The sequence below is a fragment of the Rhinoraja longicauda genome, chromosome 32 (genome assembly GCF_053455715.1).
Source record: "Rhinoraja longicauda isolate Sanriku21f chromosome 32, sRhiLon1.1, whole genome shotgun sequence".
Taxonomy (NCBI): Eukaryota; Metazoa; Chordata; class Chondrichthyes; order Rajiformes; family Arhynchobatidae; genus Rhinoraja; species Rhinoraja longicauda.
Window position 1 is genome coordinate 8,419,876 of NC_135984.1, and position 21,426 is coordinate 8,441,301.

Consider the following 21,426-nt stretch of genomic DNA (forward strand, 5'->3'; position numbering starts at 1 on the left):
CAGTCCTGGTCACCACACTAGAGGAAGGATGTGGAGATTTTGGAGAGGATGCAGAAGAGGTTTCACCAGAATGTTACCTGGAATAAAGTGTATGAACATGAAGGACTGGTTGGACAAATTGGGATTGTTTTCTCTGAAGCATCAGAGGCTGAGGTGCAACCTGACAGAAGTATATAACATTTGAGGGGCATAGACTGGGTAGACAGTCAGAGTCTTTTTTCTATCCCCATAGTGGCAACGTCAAATATTAGAGGGCATTGGTTTAAAGCGAAAGGGGGACGTTTAAAGAAGATGTGCAGGGCAAGTTTTGTTTTCACACTGAGAGTGGTGGGTGCCTGGAATGTGCTGCTAGGATAGAAGCAGACAAACTGTGTAGGAAGGAACTGCAGACGCTGGTTTAAACCGAAGATAGACACAAAGTACTGGAGTAACTCAGCGGGACAGGCAGCATCTCTGGAGAGAAGGAATTGGTGACCTTTCGGGCCGAGACCCGACCTGAAATGTCACCCATTCCTTCTCTCCAGAGATGCTGCCAGTCCCGCTGAGTTACTCCATCACTTTGTGTCTATTTTTGATGGAAGCAGATACAAGAGCAATGTGTTAAATGCATTACGACAGACAAATGAGTAGGCAGTGAATTGAGGGACATGAACCATGTACGGGCAGATGGGACCAGTAGATATGTACTGTCATAGTGAGCCAGAGGGCGTTCCTGTGCTGTCCTGTTCTATGTTCAACAAATTTACTTTATTGAAGGAGCCATTTGCTCCCATGAGAAGGGCTCTCCTGTACAACCAGAGACGGTGAGGGGCTGGGTTCATGGAAGGGCAAGGATGGTTCAAGGCAAAGGCCAATGAATGGGTGTGTGGTGAGATGATGGAGTGCAGAGATTGGCACCATCATCACATCACCATGTACACTAACGTCATGGCGTGCTGTGGCTGAAAATGTGATTAGTGGCCGATTGGAGCCATCATCAAGGCAACGGATACTTATCGATTGTACAATCTTGCTGCACAAAACGTTTGATATGAAAGGTAGGAAATTACTGCATGAACTATAGAACCACTGCTATATGTTTCCATGCTGATGTAATTAGTGGAGGAAGTTCCAATCATTCGACAAGATTCTGGAGAGGGAATAAATGAGCAATACATCTTAAAATGGATATTCCAGGAAATGGAGTGGTCCAATATATTATGTTCCTTGTTTTGACAAGTGATAAGAGTTTATAGAACATGCGATCATTTTGCCCGAGGTGTCTTGCGATTAATGTCACACTTTGGACAAGGTCTCGGACTTGTTGAGTGCATTGCAGTAATTGGGATGTACATGATGCTTGGGAATTTCAACCCGAGTTTGGCTTTGGAAATGTATGAGTCTTTCCTCCACCTATCTTATGATTCTTGGCACAAGACTATTCTTTCCAAACTGAGAGCAATGTGTAATAAAGGACATATTGAGTCATTGAAACGTGGTCCAAGTCAGTCTTTAGGAAAAAGCAACAACTCCTACAAAATTGATTCATCCTGTGTCTTTTTCCCCCAATTCATTAGGGATGAAGACATCATACACCAATCGTGCCAGCTGCCATCTTTGCTCCCGATCGCCAGCATGTCATAGAGTCATAAGGACAGGTGAAGTCTGACAAAACTCAGTCGCGAATGATGGCAAACCAGAATGAACTGCTCCCCGTTTTCACCACTAGATCAAGTTAAAGTTCGTAAACTTTATTTAGGAATGTCTGATGTTTTAAATTGTGAGGTGGAAGATTTTAAGATGTAAATTAAACCGCTTATTTAAAAATATGCTTATTTTTATTCTGCTGCAAAAAAAACAAAAAGTTGGAGGAACTCTGCTAGACTGTGAAGAGAAATGGACAGATGACCCTTCCTCAGACTGAAGAAAATCAAGTTTTAAATGATTTTTCTAGGAATGTCTTCCAAGTCGATAAATATGAGCACAAACCTCCAGGCTGAACTTCCAAAGAGGCGGCTGCCCCGTTAGAAATGGTACCTTTTACCTGTGGATTTTAAACCAAGGCCCTGTGTCGTCTTACAGAAGAATTTCTTAGAAGGACAAGGGAATTATTCCCAGTCTCCAGGCCAATATTTATCCATCAATCAACATTCCTGAAAACAGATGATCTGGCACTGTTACTATTTGTGGGAAAATTGGCCGACTTTTCCTACACTGCGTCAGAAACCGCAGTGTTTTCTACATTTTTGAATGCATGTTACTGGCAACAGAATTGATCATATGAAATGTTTAATACCCATAGATAATAATTCCAAACTTTCATTCTGATGGCAGCCATGAAGCAAAGAGGGATTTCCACACCAAAGATGGAGCGAATGTCACACCTTTTCAGCTCCCAACCTCAGCTACCTGTATCCATTCATTCACGTTTGCATTGGATGTGATTCTTAGCAAGTACAGGTTAGGTTGAGGTTTATTATTGTCGCGTGCACTGAGGGACTGCGAAAAGCTTTTGTTTTGAATGCTTTCCAATCAGGTTAGATATTACTATACATAAATACAATCAAGCCAAACTCAGGTACAACAGGTAGAGTGAAGAAAGGGAAGATGCAGGATGCAGAATATAGTTTCTCAGCATCGTGGACCACCAGTTCCAGAGACAAAGTTCAATGTCTGCAATGAGTTTTAATTTTAATTTTGCACCTGCCATGGTCACCATGGACAACAAATTTAGTTTAGTTTAGTTTAGAGATACGGCGCGAAAACAGGCCCTTCTGCCCACTGAGTCCGCACCGACCAGCGATCCCCTCACATTAACACGATCCTACACACACTGGGGGATAATTTCCTTTTATACCAAGCCAATTAACCTGCAAACCTGTACGTCTTTGGGGTGTGGGAGGGAACCGAAGGTCTCGGAGAAAATCCACATGTACAAACTCTGTACAGACAGCACCCATGGTCAGGATTGAACCCAGGTCTCTGGTGTTGTAAGCGCTGCAAGACAGTAACTTTACCATGCCGCCAATGTCAAGTGCAATCAAAATAGTCAAGTTCAATCCAGGGATAAGGAAGCTGATCACCCTCGGGCAGCACATGACCTCCATTCATGCCTTCCTCAATGTTGCACAAGGTCTGGATTCTATGTTCATTTGTTCACCTCTTGCTTTGTCTGAGAGACATGTAGCTATACAGCATGGAAACAGGCCTCCGCACTGGTCTAATTACTTTTTTCTATTATGAATTCGGCAAAATTTGTGTAATGTCATACCCGTACTTTAAAGAAACAGGGCTCTGGGGTATACTTTCATTCTGAATAAGAACTACTCAAATTAAGTGCTGTGAATTTGGATGCTTCTGACACTGAACTGTGGAGTATAACTCACTGACAAGACACATCAGGAAACATCACTTTATTGTAATAGTCATCTCTCGTCAGATCCTTAAGTTTGATACATTCGTGTAGCATGGGTTTTTTGTTATTAAAATTAAATCTTAAAGCAACAAGCAACTATGCAACTATCCTTTAACACAAGGGTTCCCAACCTGAGGTGAATTTACCCCAGGGGGTAAATTTCATCTACCCAGGGCGTAAATTTGTTGATTCTGGATTTGTACTTTTTTTTTTCAATTCGTTTAGAGGTAGAAATGGTGTTTGATGTGTTCTCATTGACTGACTGTGTTTGGTTCTGGTATACCGGTATCTGTTCATCATTAGTTGTTCATAAATAAGTGAAATAACATTGTTATGTGCTATTATTATTGTTATTTGAACTTAAAATAATAATAAAAACAGTATTTTAAAATTTCCCCTTCGTCGGTTGCTTTATTATGGTAGAAGTGTTAAACTCAAATTACTGAACAAAACAGGGTGGGGGTAAATTTACTTTCGAAACGTTGCCAGGGGTAAACGGGACGAAAAAGGTTGGGAACCCCTGCTTTAACACGTAAAGCATTCTGTACTGTGTGTGAAGGAACTGCAGATGCTGGTTTAAACTGAATATAAACACAAAAAGCTGGAGTAACACAGCGGGACAGGCAGCATCTCTGGAAAGAAGGAATAGGTGACGTTTTGGGTCGAGACCTTTCTTCCGAAGAAGACCAAGTGCAGGCTTGGCGATCGTTTCGCTGAACACCTCCGCTCAGTCCGCCTAAACCTACCTGATCTCCCGGTTGCTGGACGTTTTAACTCCCCCTCCCATTCCCACACTGACCTTTCTGTCCTGGACTTCTCTCATTTCAAGTAACCCTTTGCTTTCCCTTTCTCTCCATCCCTCCCCCTTCCCAGTTCTCCCACCAGTTCGACTACATTTGATCTCTTTTTGCTTTGTTGTTAGCACCTCCCAGCTAACAATGTGTGTAGGAAAATAACTGCAGATGCTGGTACAAATTGAAGGTATCACTCCATCCTATCCCCCCTGGTATTTCCACCTATCTCGACTCTATCCTATCCCCCCCCGGTCAAATCCCTCCCCACCTACGTCCAAGACACCTCACATGCTCTCCGTCTCAATAACTTCCGGTTTCCAGGCTCATCTTTACCATGGATGTCCAGTCACTCTACACCACCATCCCCCTCAAGGATGGTCTTGAAGCCCTCAGTTTCTTCCACGACCGTAGAACCAGCCAATCTCCATCTACTAACACTCTCCTCCGCCTAGCAGAGCTGATTCTTACGCTCAACAACTTCTCCTTTGACCTCTCATTTCCTCCAAACCCACTCGCATGGGCCCTAGCTATGCCTGCCTCTTTGTCGGGTGCGTCAAGCAATCCCTGTTCCAGACGTACACTGGCCCCATCCCCGAACTCTACCTCCGCTGCATTGAGACCATGACCGAACAGCCGAGCGCCAGACCTTAATATCACACACCATTTCTGATTTCATGACTTCCGGCTCTCTGCCCTCGAAAACAAAAGACAATCTGAAGAAGGGTCTCGACCCGTAATGTCACCCATTCCTTCTCTCCAGAGATGCTGCCTGACCCACTGAGTTACTCCAGCATTTTGTGATACCTCCCAGCTAACAATGATCTATTCTACATTTTCCTTGATCTCCATTCCCTTTCCCCTGTTTTCGCACCTTCACGCTTTCTTATCTATGTATCTCCCTCCCCCCCGACGTCAGTCCGAAGAAGGGTCTCGACCCGATACATCACCCATTCCTTCTCTCACAGGGATGCTGCCTGACCCGCTGAATTACTCCAGCATCTTCAGTTTAAACCAGCATCTGCAGTTCCTTCCTACACAAACCTATAGTTAGCTTTGCCTAACTATTGGTTATAATTATAATTTGCGTAACAATTGTTAGGTAATTGTAACAATTACAATGTAATGATTGTGTGCATATTGTTACATACAACACGTAACACTACGTAAAACCCATAAGTATTGGCATAGTGTAGGAAGGAACTGCAGATGTGGTCTACATCAAAGATAGACACACAATGCTGGAGTAACACAGTGGGACAGGCAGCATCTCTGGAGAGGAATGGGTGATGTTTCGGGTCAAGACACTTCTTCAGTCCGAAGAAGGATCTCGACCCGAAACTTCACCAATTCCTTCTCTCCAGAAGTATTTGTATAGGTTGTCACACCTATTACAATAGGTAATGACTAATAGTAAACTATTCGTTTTGAATCATGTTCCATTCTCTAACGGCACGGTAGCGCAGCGGTAGAGTTGCTGCTTTACAGCGAATGCAGCGCCGGAGACTCAGGTTCGATCCTGACTACGGGTGCTGCGCTGTAAGGAGTTTGTACGTTCTCCCCGTGACCTGCGTGGGTTTTCTCCGAGATCTTCGGTTTCCTCCCACACTCCAAAGACGTACAGGTATGTAGGTTAATTGGCTGGGCAAATGTAAAAATTGTCCCTAGTGGGTGTAGGATAGTGTTAAATGTACGGGGATCGCTGGGCGGCACGGACTTGGTGGGCCGAAAAGGCCTGTTTCCGGCTGTATATATATGATATGATATGATATGATATGAACACATTTTAAAGGTCCAGCCCTTTATTCTGAGACTGCACCCTCTGGTCATAGACTCTCCTGCTGCTGGAAACATCCTCTCTACATCCACTCTATCATTGCCTCCGAAGATGCTGCGTGACCTGCTGAGTTACTCCAGCACTTTATGTTTTTATTTTGGAAACCAACATCTGCATTTCCTCTATGTATCTATGACTTATTATGGCGCACTGGGTATTGTAACTGTGCCCGTTCTCACCATGGCCATTCTAATTTGTTCCCAGATAAACATTTCCAGGCAGTCAGTGTAATATTATTCCATTCCATGCACTGCAGAGGATGTCAGCATGAAAACAGTACTAAAAGGCTGGTTGGCATCGTTAACAGGACTGTGCCAGCTATTGCACAGTGGACTAATGGTTGCAATATATAGATTAGCAGACACATTTATCTATAACCTTAATTTATGATTTGTCATCCACATGTGGACAAAGTACATCTAACTTTGAGTTGATGGTAGACACAAAATGCTGGAGTAACTCAGTGGGACAGGCAGCATCTCTGGAGAGAAGGAATGGGTGACGTTTCGGGTCGAGACCCTTCTTCAGACTGATGACGGGGGAGTGGGCGGGGCAAAGATAGAATGTAGTCGGAGACAGTAAGACTGGTGGGAGAACTGGGAAGGGGGAGGGAATGGGGGGAGGGAATGGAAAGCAAGGGCTGTTGGAAGTTAAAGTCAATGTTCATACCGCTGGGGTGTAAGCTACCCAATAAGCTAACTTTAAGTTGGTACTGTAAAGCATCTCCACCATGAACAATGCTGCTATTTTCGATTTATCTCCTGGTAGATTCCGCTCTGTGCTAAATTCCACTGTAATCCTTCAAGACAACAGCTGCACTTTGATTTCCTTGCGATCCTAACACACAGGAAGTTATGAGCTCACAGTTGTGCTGTTGCCATGGCAACAACAATTAGATTAGCGCTAGCAAATTTGACAAGGTGAACTTACCCTTGCTCGCCCCAAAGACAATGTCACCCCTCTGCGGACAAAACCCTCCCAACCCCAACATAAACCCTTTCTGAAGGAATCAGTTTTTGACTCATTCATCCCACGACTGATAATGCATTTAACAATGTGTCTGTAAATGCACCAAGTACACAGCTTGTGGCGACGAGAGAACACAGTTATATTTTAACAGGCTGCGAAATGGTGGATTAGGAGCGTGGGACTGAATTCTCTTAATCTCATCTCCAAGGAGCCAAGCTACTGACCCCGATCAGGACTGGTTCAATTAGCACTTTAGTCTAATAGCAAAGTGAAAACAAAGTTCACAGCTAGTGTGAATTTCTGCCCAGATTTTTCATGAAAGTATAACTTTCAATCAAACAATATTCCAAATACGGTTTAAGTTTTGGTTTATTATTCTCACATATCCGGGGGTACAGTGAAAAGCTTTGATTGCATCAGATAATACTATACCAATCAGATCAGATAATACTATACATAAATACAATCAAGTCAAACTCAAGTACAATAGGTAGAGCACAGGGGAAGACACAGAGTGCATTGTAGCGCATTAGACACAAAACGCTGGAGTAACTCAGCGGGACGGGCAGCATCTCTGGAGAGAAGGAATGACAATAGACAATGGGTGATGTATCGAGTTGAGACCCTTCTTCAGTCTGAAGGTTCAGTCTGCAACGTCACCCATTCCTTCTCTCCAGAGATGCTGCCTGTCCCACTGAGTTACTCCAGCATTTTGTGTCTACCATCAACTTAAAGTTAGATGTACTTTGTCCACATGTGGATGACAAATCATAAATCAAGTTTATAGATAAATGTGTCTGCTAATCTATATATTGCAACCATTAGTCCACTGTGCAATAGCTGGCACAGTCCTGTTAACGATGCCAACCAGCCTTTTAGTACTGTTTTCATGCTGACATCCTCTGCAGTGCATGGAATGGAATAATATTACACTGACTGCCTGGAAATGTTTATCTGGGAACAAATTAGAATGGCCATGGTGAGAAAGGGCACAGTTACAATACCCACTGCGCCATAATAAGTCATAGCGATACAAGGAAATGCAGATGCTGGTTTATTATTCCAAATAAGGTTTAAGTTTTGGTTTATTATTCTCACATATCCTGGGGTACAGTGAAAAGCTTTGATTGTATCAGATAATACTATACCAATCAGATCAGATAATACTATACATAAATACAATCAAGTCAAACTCAAGTACAATAGGGAGAGCACAGGGGAAGGTACAGAGTGCATTGTAGCGCATTAGGCACAAAATGCTGGAGTAACTCAGCGGGACAGGCAGCATCTCTGGAGAGAAGGAATGACAATAGACAATAGACAATGGGTGACATATCGGGTCGAGACCCTTCTTCAGTCTGAAAGTTCAGTCTGTAACGTCACCCATTCCTTCTCTCCAGAGATGCTGCCTGTCCCACTGAGTTACTCCAGCTTTTTGTGTCTATCTTTGGTTTAAGCCAGCATCTGCAGTTCCTCCCTACTAAGTTGCATAAACAAAATCCAATGTTTGCAATGGGGGAGAGGTGCATCAGACTGTAGTCTAGCGTATGGAGGAACCGTTCAGAAGCCTGATAACACAGAGCAAGAAGCTGTTTCAGAGTCTGTTGGAGAGCAACTTTCAAGCATCTGTTCCCTTCTGCCCGATGGGAGCAGGGAGACGAAGTGGTAGCAAAGGTGTTTGATTATTTTGGCTGCTTTCCCGCAGCAGCGTGAAGTGTTGATGGAGTGAGTCTGTGGTGAAGAGGTTTATGTTTATTATCATCACATGCACCAAAGTTCAGTGCGTAGACCAGAGGGTAAGATACAGAGTTCAGTGTATAGTTCTCAACATTGTAATGCGTTAGTTCCATGGAGTCAATAGCACAAAGCAAGATGACGGCAGAAGGTGGTGACGTGTGAGTGCTGGTCCCAGAAGAGGATCTACGATCTTCCAATCCAATCACTCCACTCTTTTAAATCTCTATTCCATTTGAAAATCTGTCACTATTTCCAGCTGTACTAACAATATCTTCTTTAATCTTCTTTCACGTCTGGCAATCTTATGACTTCCAGGATCAAAGGTCTGACCGGACCTGAATGAACCTGACTAGTCAGCTCCTGGACCTTTTCTCTGTAACTTTAGCACTATAATGCTGTAAGACTATATTCTGCACTCCAGTATTTTTACCTTTGCACTATCTGCTCTACTTGTGTATGGCTTGGTTGTATTCATGTGTCGCATTCATTGACTGGAGAGAGCACACAAAGCTTTTCACTGTGTCTTGGACAATAATAAACCAATGGCAATGGGGGGACAGGGCTTTCTCCATCGCTGCTCCCACCCTCTGGAACTCACTACCCCAAACCGTCAGAGACTCCTCCTCACTCACCACATTCAAAACATCACTGAAGTCTCACCTCTTCAGCACTGCCTTCAACCACTGAAGGTCACCTCACCTTCTGTCTCCTTTCTCTGTTTGTTTACTTATTTATCTATTTATTCACTTCTCTATGTTCTAGAAATCCCTGTAAAGCGTCTTTGAGTGTTTGAAAAGCGCTATATAAATGTAATGCATTATTATTATTATTATTATTATTAATAATAAAGCAACAAAACAAAGTAATAACACAAAGTGCTGGAATAACTCAACAAATCAGGCAGCATTTCTGGAGAACATGGGTAGGTGACGTTCCAGGACCCTTTTAAGGAACTACAAACTCTGAAGAAGGGTCTCGACCCAAAACATTACCTATCCATCCTCTTCAGAGATGTTACCTGACCTGCTGAGTTACTCCAACACTGTAAACCTGCATCTGCACTTCCTTATTTCTACAAACCATGAAACCAATATCTGTGCAAATGTCTTTTAATTAGGTAAGGTTTATTATCGTGCATGCCGAGGTACAGTGAAAAGCTTTGTTTTACATGCTATCCATACAGTGGCACGGTGGCGCAGCGGTAGAGTTGCTGCCTTACAGCGAATGCAGCGCCAGAGACTCAGGTTCGATCCTGACTACGGGGGCCGTCTGTACGGAGTTTGTACGTTCTCCCCGTGACCTGCGTGGGTTTTCTCCGAGATCTTTGGTTTCCTCCCACACTCCAAAGACGTACAGGTATGTAGGTTAATTGGCTGGGCAAATGTAAAAATTGTCCCTAGTGTGTGTAGGATTGTGTTAATGTGCGGGGATCGCTGGGCCGCGCGGACCCGGTGGGCCGAAGGGCCTGTTTCCGCGCTGTATCTCTAAATCTAAATCTAAATTATACAGCTCAGATATACCATACAATAGATAGTGAGAAAGGGAAGCCACAGAGAGCAGAATTATGTTTTCAATTGAAAACTTTGGCATGAATTGAAACTTTTCATTGCTTAATATAATCAATGTTTAATTTCTCCAAATCCTTTTCGACTGAAAGAACATGAGATGATTGGTTAAGAGCTGATGCAACATTACCAGTCCATGGAACGGACTCTCTCTGAGATCAGGCCTGCAGCAGCAGAGACTGTGGCCAATGGTAACTTGATAGTCAAATATGTCATCAACAATAATGAATAACTGAAGCCAAGGCTTCTACCATCCCATCATTATCCATCAGCCCTGCTGTAAACTCTATCAGAGCTTGATCCAAGAGAAGGCTCCTGGCCCTTGGATGAGAACGGCCCACGGAAGATCTCAGAGGGCTCAAGTGTTAGATGAGGAAATAAGGTTTAGATTGCGAGGACTGCTTTTGCAGGAAGTACTAACAGTTTGTGCTGGGATCAATATCATTTGGCAGTTGCGGTAGAAAGTGTCAGAATCATTTTGCTGCAACTTTTGATACTTTGAGATGACACAGAAACATGAAAGGTGAAGCATCTGAATGACTAGTTTCCACTTGCATTTGCTTGTAACTATTACATATTGCAACAGGCAGTTAGTTACATGATAAGTAAGAGGATCTGGAATGAAAGAACGAAAGGTGAACTGTAATCAGAGCAGCAAAGAGTGTTGCAGAGTTGGTGTTTGGAGCGGATGCAAAGATTGGTATCTGGGCTGCGTGGACTGTGATGGAATGAGTGTAAGGTCAGTTTAAATTTCACTGTAACGTCAGCTCCACGATGGGAAAACAGCTGCGGATCTGCCTTTAATAATTAGCTACCAGATAGCATAAAATGTGGGCTCCGTGCACAATCCGTCCAGCTTTTAATGACTTTTCACATTAGTGTTTGTTCTGGCAGTGTTTGTTCAGTGAGGTTGAAGGACCGTTATATGTGAGCGTGAGACATCTGCAATATGTGTTTCGTTGCTGTGTGTAAGTCAGCATCTGTGCTGAAATGGCAGGCCTGACCCTGGACCATAGCCATTCCACTAACACACAGCCAGAGCTCAACTCTCTTACCACTCCCCTGTGCTTATGGAAAAGATGTTATTGCAGCAATAGGTTTGGCTGCAGCAACATTTCTTTCAAAGATTGCGTGAGCTTTTAATTCCATGGCCACACTAGATATGAATACAGAATAATAGTTCCACAAGGCAGCAAACTTGCATGTCGGTCCTGAACATTACAAAGGTTTCCAACGTTATTAGCATTTGATACTGGGATATCTACCATCTCTCCTGTACTCGGACTGGATGAAACAAGAAGTCTGTTATCTGATCGTCAGTTCTCTCTCCAGGAACCAATGTTCCGTCTGTCTCCTTTAGAATCCCTCTGATCTGTTTCGCCTGTCAACATCGTTACAGATGCCAACACCAGTCAACATCTCCCATCTCTCAGTGAGTCATTGCTTGTGATCAGAATCACCATTTAATAAGTCCTTCCAAGATTGCCCCGAAACATTCACAAACAGTTTTGCAGATAACTTCTGCACCATCAGCAATGAATTTATTCGATATCCGAAAGTTTAAGTTGCAGCAAGTCATGGCCCCATTTTGGAGTTCTCTGTCGTGTCATCAAACCCTCCGAGATCTTTCCCCCCCAACCCCAAACGTTACTCCTACACAGTCTTGCATCACCTCTACAACCCTTCAATTCTGTGTTGTCACAGGGACCCTAACCTCTAAATTTCAGCTCGGTAATCATCCACCTTCAACTCCTTCCCTAAGATGCAACTTAAAATCAACCCCATCTGCTAGACCATGTTTTGAATTTTGTTTGATATCACTCCACCAAAATGCTTTATGTCATGTTAAGGTCACTATATAAATTCAAGCTATTGCAGAATTTAACATTATGAAAGAATGTGTCCATAAAGTTGGATAGCCAGTTTAATTATTGTCACGTGTACAATGATACAGGAAAATGTTTGTTCCTCCTGCTATCCAGTCAAATCACACTGTACACGAGTATGACAAATCCTTTCTTTAACAGCGGAGAGTTGCTACGTCCCGGCGCCATCTTGCAACTTCCAAATCTCTGAGGTGTCTGATCTTGTCTCAAGGAGATCTGCAGTTTCTTATTTCTTCACTTTGAGGCCCGGTGTCATGGCGGCACTGGACGGGTGAAGTAGGGGTGGGCCTGGCCCAGCACGGGGCCGTCATCTCCACTGCCTGGAGTACCTGGAGTACTGTGTGCAGTTTTGGTCTCCAAATTTGAGGAAGGATATTCTTGCTATTGAGGGCGTGCAGCGTAGGTTTACTAGGTTAATTCCCGGAATGGCGGGACTGTCATATGTTGAAAGACTGGAGCGGCTTGGCTTGTATACACTGGAATTTAGAAGGATGAGAGGGGATCTTATCGAAACGTATAAGATTATTAAGGGGTTGGACACGTTAGAGGCAGGAAACATGTTCCCAATGTTGGGGGAATCCAGAACAAGGGGTCACAGTTTAAGAATAAGGGTTAGGCCATTTAGAACTGAGATGAGGAAAAACTTTTTCAGTCAGAGAGTTGCGAATCTGTGGAATTCTCTGCCTCAGAAGGCAGTGGAGGCCAATTCTCTGAATGCATTCAAGAGAGAGCTAGATAGAGCTCTTAGGTATAGCGGAGTCAGGGGGTATGGGGAGAAGGCAGGAACGGGGTACTGATTGAGAATTATCAGCCATGATCACATTGAATGGCGGTGCTGGCTCGAAGGGCCGAATGGCCTCCTCCTGCACCTATTGTCTATTGCCGCTCCATGCAGCTGCCGCAGCCTGCGCTCGATCCGCTCGCTCGCCCGGCTGCTGTAGGGCCTCCCGCGGCCGCCTCCGCCGACACCACCGCCCGCGACCACCGCAAACACAACGTCCGTCACCTCCAGCAGCCACCCCTCCACTTCCGTGCACCAAGATCGCAGTGTACCACTATGTTTGAGGGGATATTGGCCAAACATGGGCAAATTGGATTAGTTTAGACGGGGCATCTTGGTCAGTATGGACAAGTTGGGCTTACAGACTTCTTCTGTGCTGTACGACTCTGTCTATTTCTGTGCAATTTATATTTTTGTATGTTGTCTTATGACCTTATGCTGCTGCTGCAGGTATGATATCTCATTCTTCCTCACCATTCAAAGGCACGGCATTTCTTTCCACTGCTATGCCGATGACACTCAGCTTTACCTCCCCCTGAAACCCAACAACCAGTCAAATTTAAACAGCCTCTCACACTGCCTTGAGGACATAAAATGTTGGATGGCACAGAACTTCCTCCAATTAAATGAGAGCAAGTCTGAGGTCATCCTATTCGCCCCCCCCCCCCCGACTCCATCAAATTGATAACAGGCTGTCTTGGAAGTCTATCCTGCCTAGTCAAACCGCATGTCAAAAACCTCGGCATGATATTTGACTCTGCATTAAAATTTGATAAGCAAGTCAACGCTGTGGTAAAAGCCAGCTTCTTCCAACTTCGAACCATAGCTAAAATCAAACCTTTCCTCCAATTCGACGACACAGAAAAAATCATTCACGCTTTCATTTCCTCCCGCCTAGACTACTGCAACTCCCTTTACACTGGGATCAGCCAATCTTCCCTGTCCCGCCTGCAACTGGTCCAAAACGCCGCAGCGAGACTCCTGACGGGTACCCGTAAAAGGGACCACATCACCCCGATTCAGGCCTCTCTCCACTGGCTCCCTGTACGGTACAGAATCAACTTCAAGCTCCTCCTATTCACGTATAAAGCCTTAAATGGACACTCTCCCCCCCCCTACATCAAAAATCTTCTAACCCCCCTCTCTAACTCCAGGTCCCTCAGATCGGCCGACTTGGGGCTATTCACTATCCCGCGGTCTAGGCTTAAACTCAGGGGTGACCGCGCTTTTGCGGTTGCAGCTCCTAGACTGTGGAACAGCATCCCTCTCCCCATCAGAACTGCCCCCTCCATCGACTCCTTTAAGTCCAGGCTCAAAACATATTTCTACTCCCTAGCGTTTGAGGCTCATTGAGGAGGCGCTGTGAACTGTTTGCGTGCTACTGTACGTTTCATTTTTTTTCTATTGGAACCTAATCAAATGTACAGCACTTTGGTCAACGTGGGTTGTTTTTAAATGTGCTATACAAATAAAATTGACTTGACTTGACTTGACCATAATCATGCCTATGACAATGACCTTGAATCAAATTGACCAGGATTGTAATTTTTCCAAGTTTCTCCTCCAAATTCCCCATTTACAATTATCTTTGGGATGTTATTTGTCAAGAATATTGTAAAATATATTTTAAATTCATTGGTCATCTCCTTGTCTTCCCATATTAATTACCAAGTTGTTCTATAGGACAACTTTGTAAAAATATCTACAGAAACCCGGTGTATGGGTTTTTAAATATTTCTACCTTGCTTTACTTTGTAATCTAACTTTTTCTTCATAAATCTTTTATTTATTCAGTGCTGTTCTTTCTATAACATTGATGACCCACATTTCAGCACTGCCTCCAGTCTGTCAACATGGTGTTTAGTTCTTAAACTAAATATTGTACAGAGTGTGGAAATACTAGTTTCACCATACACTGTATACTATCGGACAATTGACAGAATCCAATTAACCTTCAAACCCGCACGTCTTTGAAGTGTGAGAGGAAACCAGAGCACCCGGAGAAAACCCACACAGTCACCGAAGAAACTTCAAAACTTCGTACAGACTGCATTCATAGCCAGGATTGAGCCCGGATCTCTGGTGCTGTAAGTTAGAAACTCTATTGCTGCACCACTGTGCCATCCTAGTCTGCCACCAACTGGGGAAAGACATATTCAAAGACCAGTACCTCCAAAGCCAGCACCAAACCGTTAACCTACTGGGCAGAAGTGATCTTGGACTTCCAGGGATGTGAGTGGCTCACTAGCTGGAGTGAGCACTCCAGTTTCCCCAAAATTGTCTCATGCTTTGTGATGGAAAGAGATTTTCATGAGGCCCAAGAAAATACTTCTTGAATGTTCTCAATATTTTCATGAGAAAGAGCAGCATCCCCACTGATTTCCCCTGGCCCTTGAAGGTACAAAGTAGGAAAGGGACCTCCAGGAAGATCTCGTGTCAGAAAATAACTGCAGATGCTGGTACAAATCGAAGGTATTTATTCACAAAATGCTGGAGTAACTCAGCAGATCAGGCAGCATCTCAGGAGAGAAGGAATGGGTGACGTTTCGGGTCGAGACCCTTCTTCAGACTGATGTCAGGGCGGCGGGACAAAGGAAGGATATTAGTGGAGACAGGAAGATAGAGGGAGAACTGGGAAGGGGAGTGGAAGAGAGGGACAGAGGAACTATCTAAAGTTGGAGAAGTCAATGTTCATACTGCTGGGCTGCAAGCTGCCCAAGCAAAATATGAGGTGCTGTTCCTCCAATTTCCGGTGGGCCTCACTGTGGCACTGGAGGAGGCCCATGACAGAAAGGTCAGACTGGGAGGGGGAGTTGAAGTGCTCAGCCACCGGGAGATCAGGTTGGTTAAGGCGGACTGAGCGAAGGTGTTGAGCAAAACGATCGCCGAGCCTGCATTTGGTTTCGCCGATGTAAAGAAGTTGACATCTAGAGCAGCGGATGCAATAGATGAGGTTGGAGGAGGTGCAGGTGAACCTCTGTCTCACCTGGAAAGACTGTTTGGGTCCTTGGATGGAGTTGAGGGAAGATCTCAATCACCTTGAAACCAAACGAAGGCAGGGCAAAGAGATATATCCCAAACTCCCCACCCATAAACCGACAGTACAACAGAAACTGGGCTTGCAGCATCTCCAAAGGTTTTCCAGCCACCTCAGTAAGGACGGGTAGATGCACAGAGTCTCTTACCCAGAGTACTTGAAGAGAACCAGAGGACAGAGGTTCAAGGTGAAGGAAAAGATTTAATAGGAATTAAGGGTACATTTTCACACAAAGGGTGGTGGGTGCCTGGAACAAGCTGCCCAAGGAGATATAAGAAAATAACTGCAGATGCTGGTACAAATCGATTTATTCGCAAAATGCTGGAGTAACTCAGCAGGTCAGGCAGCATCTCGGGAGAGAAGGAATGGGTGACGTTTCGGGGACTGAAGAAGGGTCTCGACTCGAAACGTCACCCATTCCTTCTCTCCCGAGATGCTGCCTGACCTGCTGAGTTACTCCAGCATTTTGTGAATAAATGCCCAAGGAGGTAGTTGAGGCAGGGACTATCCCAATGTTTAAGAAACAATTAGACGGGTACATGGATAGGACAGGTTTGGAGGGATATGGGCCAAACGCGGGCAGGTGAGACGAGTGTAGATGGGCATGTTGGCCGATGTGGGCAAGTAGGGCCAAAGGTCCTGTTTCCACGCTGTATGACTCTGACGGAACTGCAGAAGATGCAAGTCACCTTCGGCAGCAGGGGTGAAGCTGCAGCAGCAAGGCTGCTGTTGATAAACATGCTGGCAGCATGTTTGGTGCACCTCCTCTCACCAGGAACAGAAACAAGAGCAGGGCCCTCGAGGATACAAAAGTTATTTCTGTGCAAAATGTTTTCCACGAATTCCATCTGTTTCATGAGCGCGACCAGATCCCAAGCCAGCCTCTGCTGTCCCAGTGCATGAAATTATGATGCAGCCCACCCGACTTGAGGGCTGACAAAAACAAGTGTGGTTGGCAGATGTGGGAATGATGCATGGCTTTAACCTGGAACCACAGAGCCCAGAATACAAAGCTTTACAGGAAGAGTTACATCCCAGCAGTGAAGTCATTTACTTCATTGCATTACTCATTCAGTTCTCTCTGCAGTTTCTGCCAGTGTTTCCCCGTTTCCATCTTTCTGCTCTGACCAGAACTTTCCCTGCTTTTCGTTTCAGCCGTCAGAGTTATCATTCTAAACAGGATTTAGATCTATTGTTGTCACGTGTACTGAGGTACAATGAAAAGCTTTTGTTTGCAAGCCCTGCAATACTAAACGTGAATAGTTTATAATCTAGCCAAACACAAGTATAAAGTACACCAAAGAGGAAGATACCAGTGTGCAGAATATAGGTTCTCAGCATTGTAGTGTAACAGTTCCAGAGCGGGGGAAATTAAAATAGTATAAGAAGATAACTGCAGATGCTGGTACAAATCAAAGGTTTTTATTCACAAAATGCTGGAGTAACTCAGCAGGTCAGGCAGCATCTCGGGAGAGAAGGAATGGGTGACGTTTCGGGTCGAGACCCTTCTTCAGACTGATGTCAGGGGGGCGGGACAAAGGAAGGATATAGGTGGAGACAGGAAGATAGAGGGAGATCTGGGAAGGAGGAGGGGACGGGAGGGACAGAGGAACTATCTAAAGTTGGAGAAGTCGATGTTCATACCACTGGGCTGCAAACTGCCCAGGCGAAATATGAGGTGCTGTTCCTCCAATTTCCGGTGGGCCTCACTATGGCACTGGAGGAGGCCCATGACAGAAAGGTCAGACTGGGAATGGGAGGGGGAGTTGAACTGCTGGGCCACCGGGAGATCAGTTTGATTAATGCGGACCGAGCGCAGGTGTTCAGCGAAGCGATCGCCGAGCCTGCGCTTGGTTTCGCCGATGTAAATAAGGGGGAAATTAAAAGCTAGCCAGCAAATTGCTACCTCTAGTCAGACCAGGAACGGGATAAGATAGTCCATACATTGGTTGGTTGACAAAATTGGCTAATTGAGCAAACAATGCAAAGGTAAGGTGTGGCAGCGTGACCTATTGGGTGCAGCCATGTTGGAAGAGTCCAATATCAGTAATGAGGCACGTAGGAGAATCAGGACTGTACCCTGCTTTGGGGAAGCACCATTCAGAAGTCCAATAGCAGTGTAGAATGAATGAATGAATAAGTTTATTGCCAAGTATGTGCATATACAAGGAATGTGCCTTGGTGCTCCGCTCACAAATGACAACACAAACATACAGTTAACAATTAAGAATGAAGCATAAACACATCAAAACAATAAGGATACAATAATACGGTCTAAACATGTGGGTGAAAATAAACCAGAGCAAAAAAGAGATCACAGACTTTGGTTATTGAGTAGAACTACTACTCGTGGAAAAAAAGCTGTTTTTAATGTCTGGCTGTGGCTGCTTTGGCAGTCCAGAGTCGCCTTCCAGAGGGAAGTGCTTCAAAGATGTTGTGGCCAGGGTGAGAGGGGTCAGAGATGATCTTGCCCACTCGCTTCAATAGACAATAGACAATAGACAATAGGTGCAGGAGTAGGCCATTCGGCCCTTCGAGCCAGCACCGCCTTTCAATGTGATCATGGCTGATCATTCTCAATCAGTAACCCGTTCCTGCTTTCTCCCCATACCCCCTGACTCCGCTATCCTTAAGAGCTCTATCTAGCTCTCTCTTGAATGCACTCAGAGAATTGGCCTCCACTGCCGTCTGAGGCAGAGAATTCCACAGACCCACAACTCTCTGACTAAAAAAGTTTTTCCTCATCTCTGTTCTAAATGGCCTACCCCTTATTCTTAAACTGTGGCCCCTGGTTCTGGACTCCCCCAACATTGGGAACATGTTTCCTGCCTCTAACATGTCCAACCCCTTAATAATCTTATATGTTTCGATAAGATCCCCTCTCATCCTTCTAAATTCCAGTGTATACAAACCTAGTCGCTCCAGTCTTTCAACATATGACAGTCCCGCCATTCCGGGAATTAACCTAGTAAACCTACGCTGCACGCCCTCAATAGCAAGAATATCCTTCCTCAAATTTGGAGACCGAAACTGCACACAGTACTCCAGGTGCGGTCTCACTAGGGCCATGTACAACTGCAGAAGGACCTCTTTGCTCCTATGCTCAACTCCTCTTGTTATGAAGGCCAACATTCCATTGGCTTTCTTCACTGCCTGCTGTACCTGCATGCTTCCTTTCAGTGACTGATGCACTAAGACACCCAGATCACGTTGTACGTGGCCCTTGCAGTGTACAGTTCGTCAATGTGGGAAAGGTTGCAGCCAACAACCTTCTCAGCTGTGCGAACGATCCGTTGCAGCCTCCGGATGTCGTGCTTGGTGGCTGAGCCAAACCAGACCATGATGGAGAAGGTGAGGACGGACTCAATGATAGCAGTATAGAAGAAGCTGTTCTTGAATCTGTGGTATGTGCTGTCAAGCTTCTGCCCAAGGGGAGAGGGGAGAAGGAGGAAGAATGCTCAGGGTAGGGAAAGGGGCTTGATTATGTTGGCTGCTTTCCCAAGGAAGGGTGAAGTATAGATGGATTCAATGGTGAAGTGTGTGGTCTGTGTGATGGATGATTTGTATTTAACTAGAAATATTCACATCCCTTCCAAACACCCAAGGTCACTTTATCACCAAATAAATATTTATGAAATGCTTTCAGTTCTATTGTAGCAACTGCTGCATGTAGCAAGCCCCCCAAATCAGCAATGAGTTAATAAATGATGGGATCTTTGAGGCATATGGATCATGTACAGTCAGAAGAGATTATTTTAACTTGGCATTATGTTCAGAATAGCATTGTTGGTCAAAAGGCCAGTTGCTGTGCCGTACACTTCTATGATCCATGTTCCATTTCCATGACCCTTATTACAGGTTGGATGTGGAGACTTTGCATAGGGTGCAGAAGAGATTTTCCAATTTGCTATCTGGATTGGAGCGTACAAGGAAAGGTTGGACAAATTTAGATAATTTTCTCTGGAACGTCAGAGGTTAAGGGGAGCCCCGATAGAAGTATATACAATTATGAGAGGCACCTATAGGGTTCAGGTTTATTGTCACGTGTACAGAGGTGCAGTTAAAGGCTACAGAGCCCATCTTCCCCAGCGTGGCAATGTCAATGACTAGATGGCATAGCTTTAAGGTGGGAAGGGCAAAGTTTAAAGGAGATGTGCAGGGTGTATCTTTTGACATGGTGGTGGGTGCCGGGGGTAGTGGTGGAGGACACTATGATAGTAGCATTTAAGCAGCTTTTGGATAGGCACCTGGATAAGCAGGGAATGGGGGAATATGGATCATGTGCAGACAGAGGGGATTATTTTATCTTGGCGTCATGTTTGGCATTGGGCATTGTGGACCAAAGGGCCTGTTCTTGTGCTTTATGTTGTATGTTCTAACTGTTCGGTGAGGGATAGCCTGCTACTCTTCAAAACCATCCCATTGCTTACGTCTTACTTGAGAGTGCAAAGAGAACCTGAGTTTAATGTCCCATCCACCTACCCTGGGACTGAGCAGCAGTCACTGGGAACTGTGATGGGAGCTTAGACATTTCCCTTGGAGCAGGGCACCCACCCACCCACAATCTTTGGACACAGAGGCATATGGCCGTGGCTGAAATTAAACAACAAGGGCGGCACGGTGGCGCAGCGGTAGAGTTGCTGCCTCACAGCGAATGCAGCGCCGGAGACTCAGGTTCGATCCCGACTATGGGCGCCGTCTGTACGGAGTTTGTACGTTCTCCCCGTGACCTGCGTGGGCTTTCTCCGAGATCTTCAGTTTCCTCCCACACTCCAAAGACGTACAGGTTTGTAGGTTAATTGACTGGGTAAATGTTTTAAAAAATTGTCCCTAGTGTGTGTAGGATAGTGTTAATGTGCGGGGATCGCTGGGCGGCCTGGACTCGGTGGGCCGAAGGGCCTGTTTCCGCGCTGTATCTCTAAATCTAAATCTAAAAACAGACAACTGGATATGGAGAAGAGCGAGGAAGGAAATAGAAGTGTTCTTTATAAGAGAAATACAGTGTTGAAGCGGGCCCTTCGGTCAACTGAGTCTATGCTGGCTCCATTGATGCTCCTTTCACCACAGTTCTATGTGATCCCACTTTATCATCTATTCCTTACACACTAGGGAATGTTTACAGAGACCTATTAACCTACAAACCAGAGCACCCGGAGGAAACCCACATGGTCACAGAGAAAATGTGTAAACTCCACACAGACAGCACCCCGAGGTCAAGATGGAACTCTGGTCTCTGGCGTTGTGAGGCAGCAGGTCTACTGACGGTGCCACCCCAAATGTAATCAGCCGGGCCTCTAACAGTCCGGGGGTCACATTCAACAAATCCAACTTGAAAATAAATATGTATAACAAATTCGCACTAAAACAAATTCTTATAATCACTTCAAACTTCAAAAGAACATCTTGGAACATTTTGATAATCTCTTCCA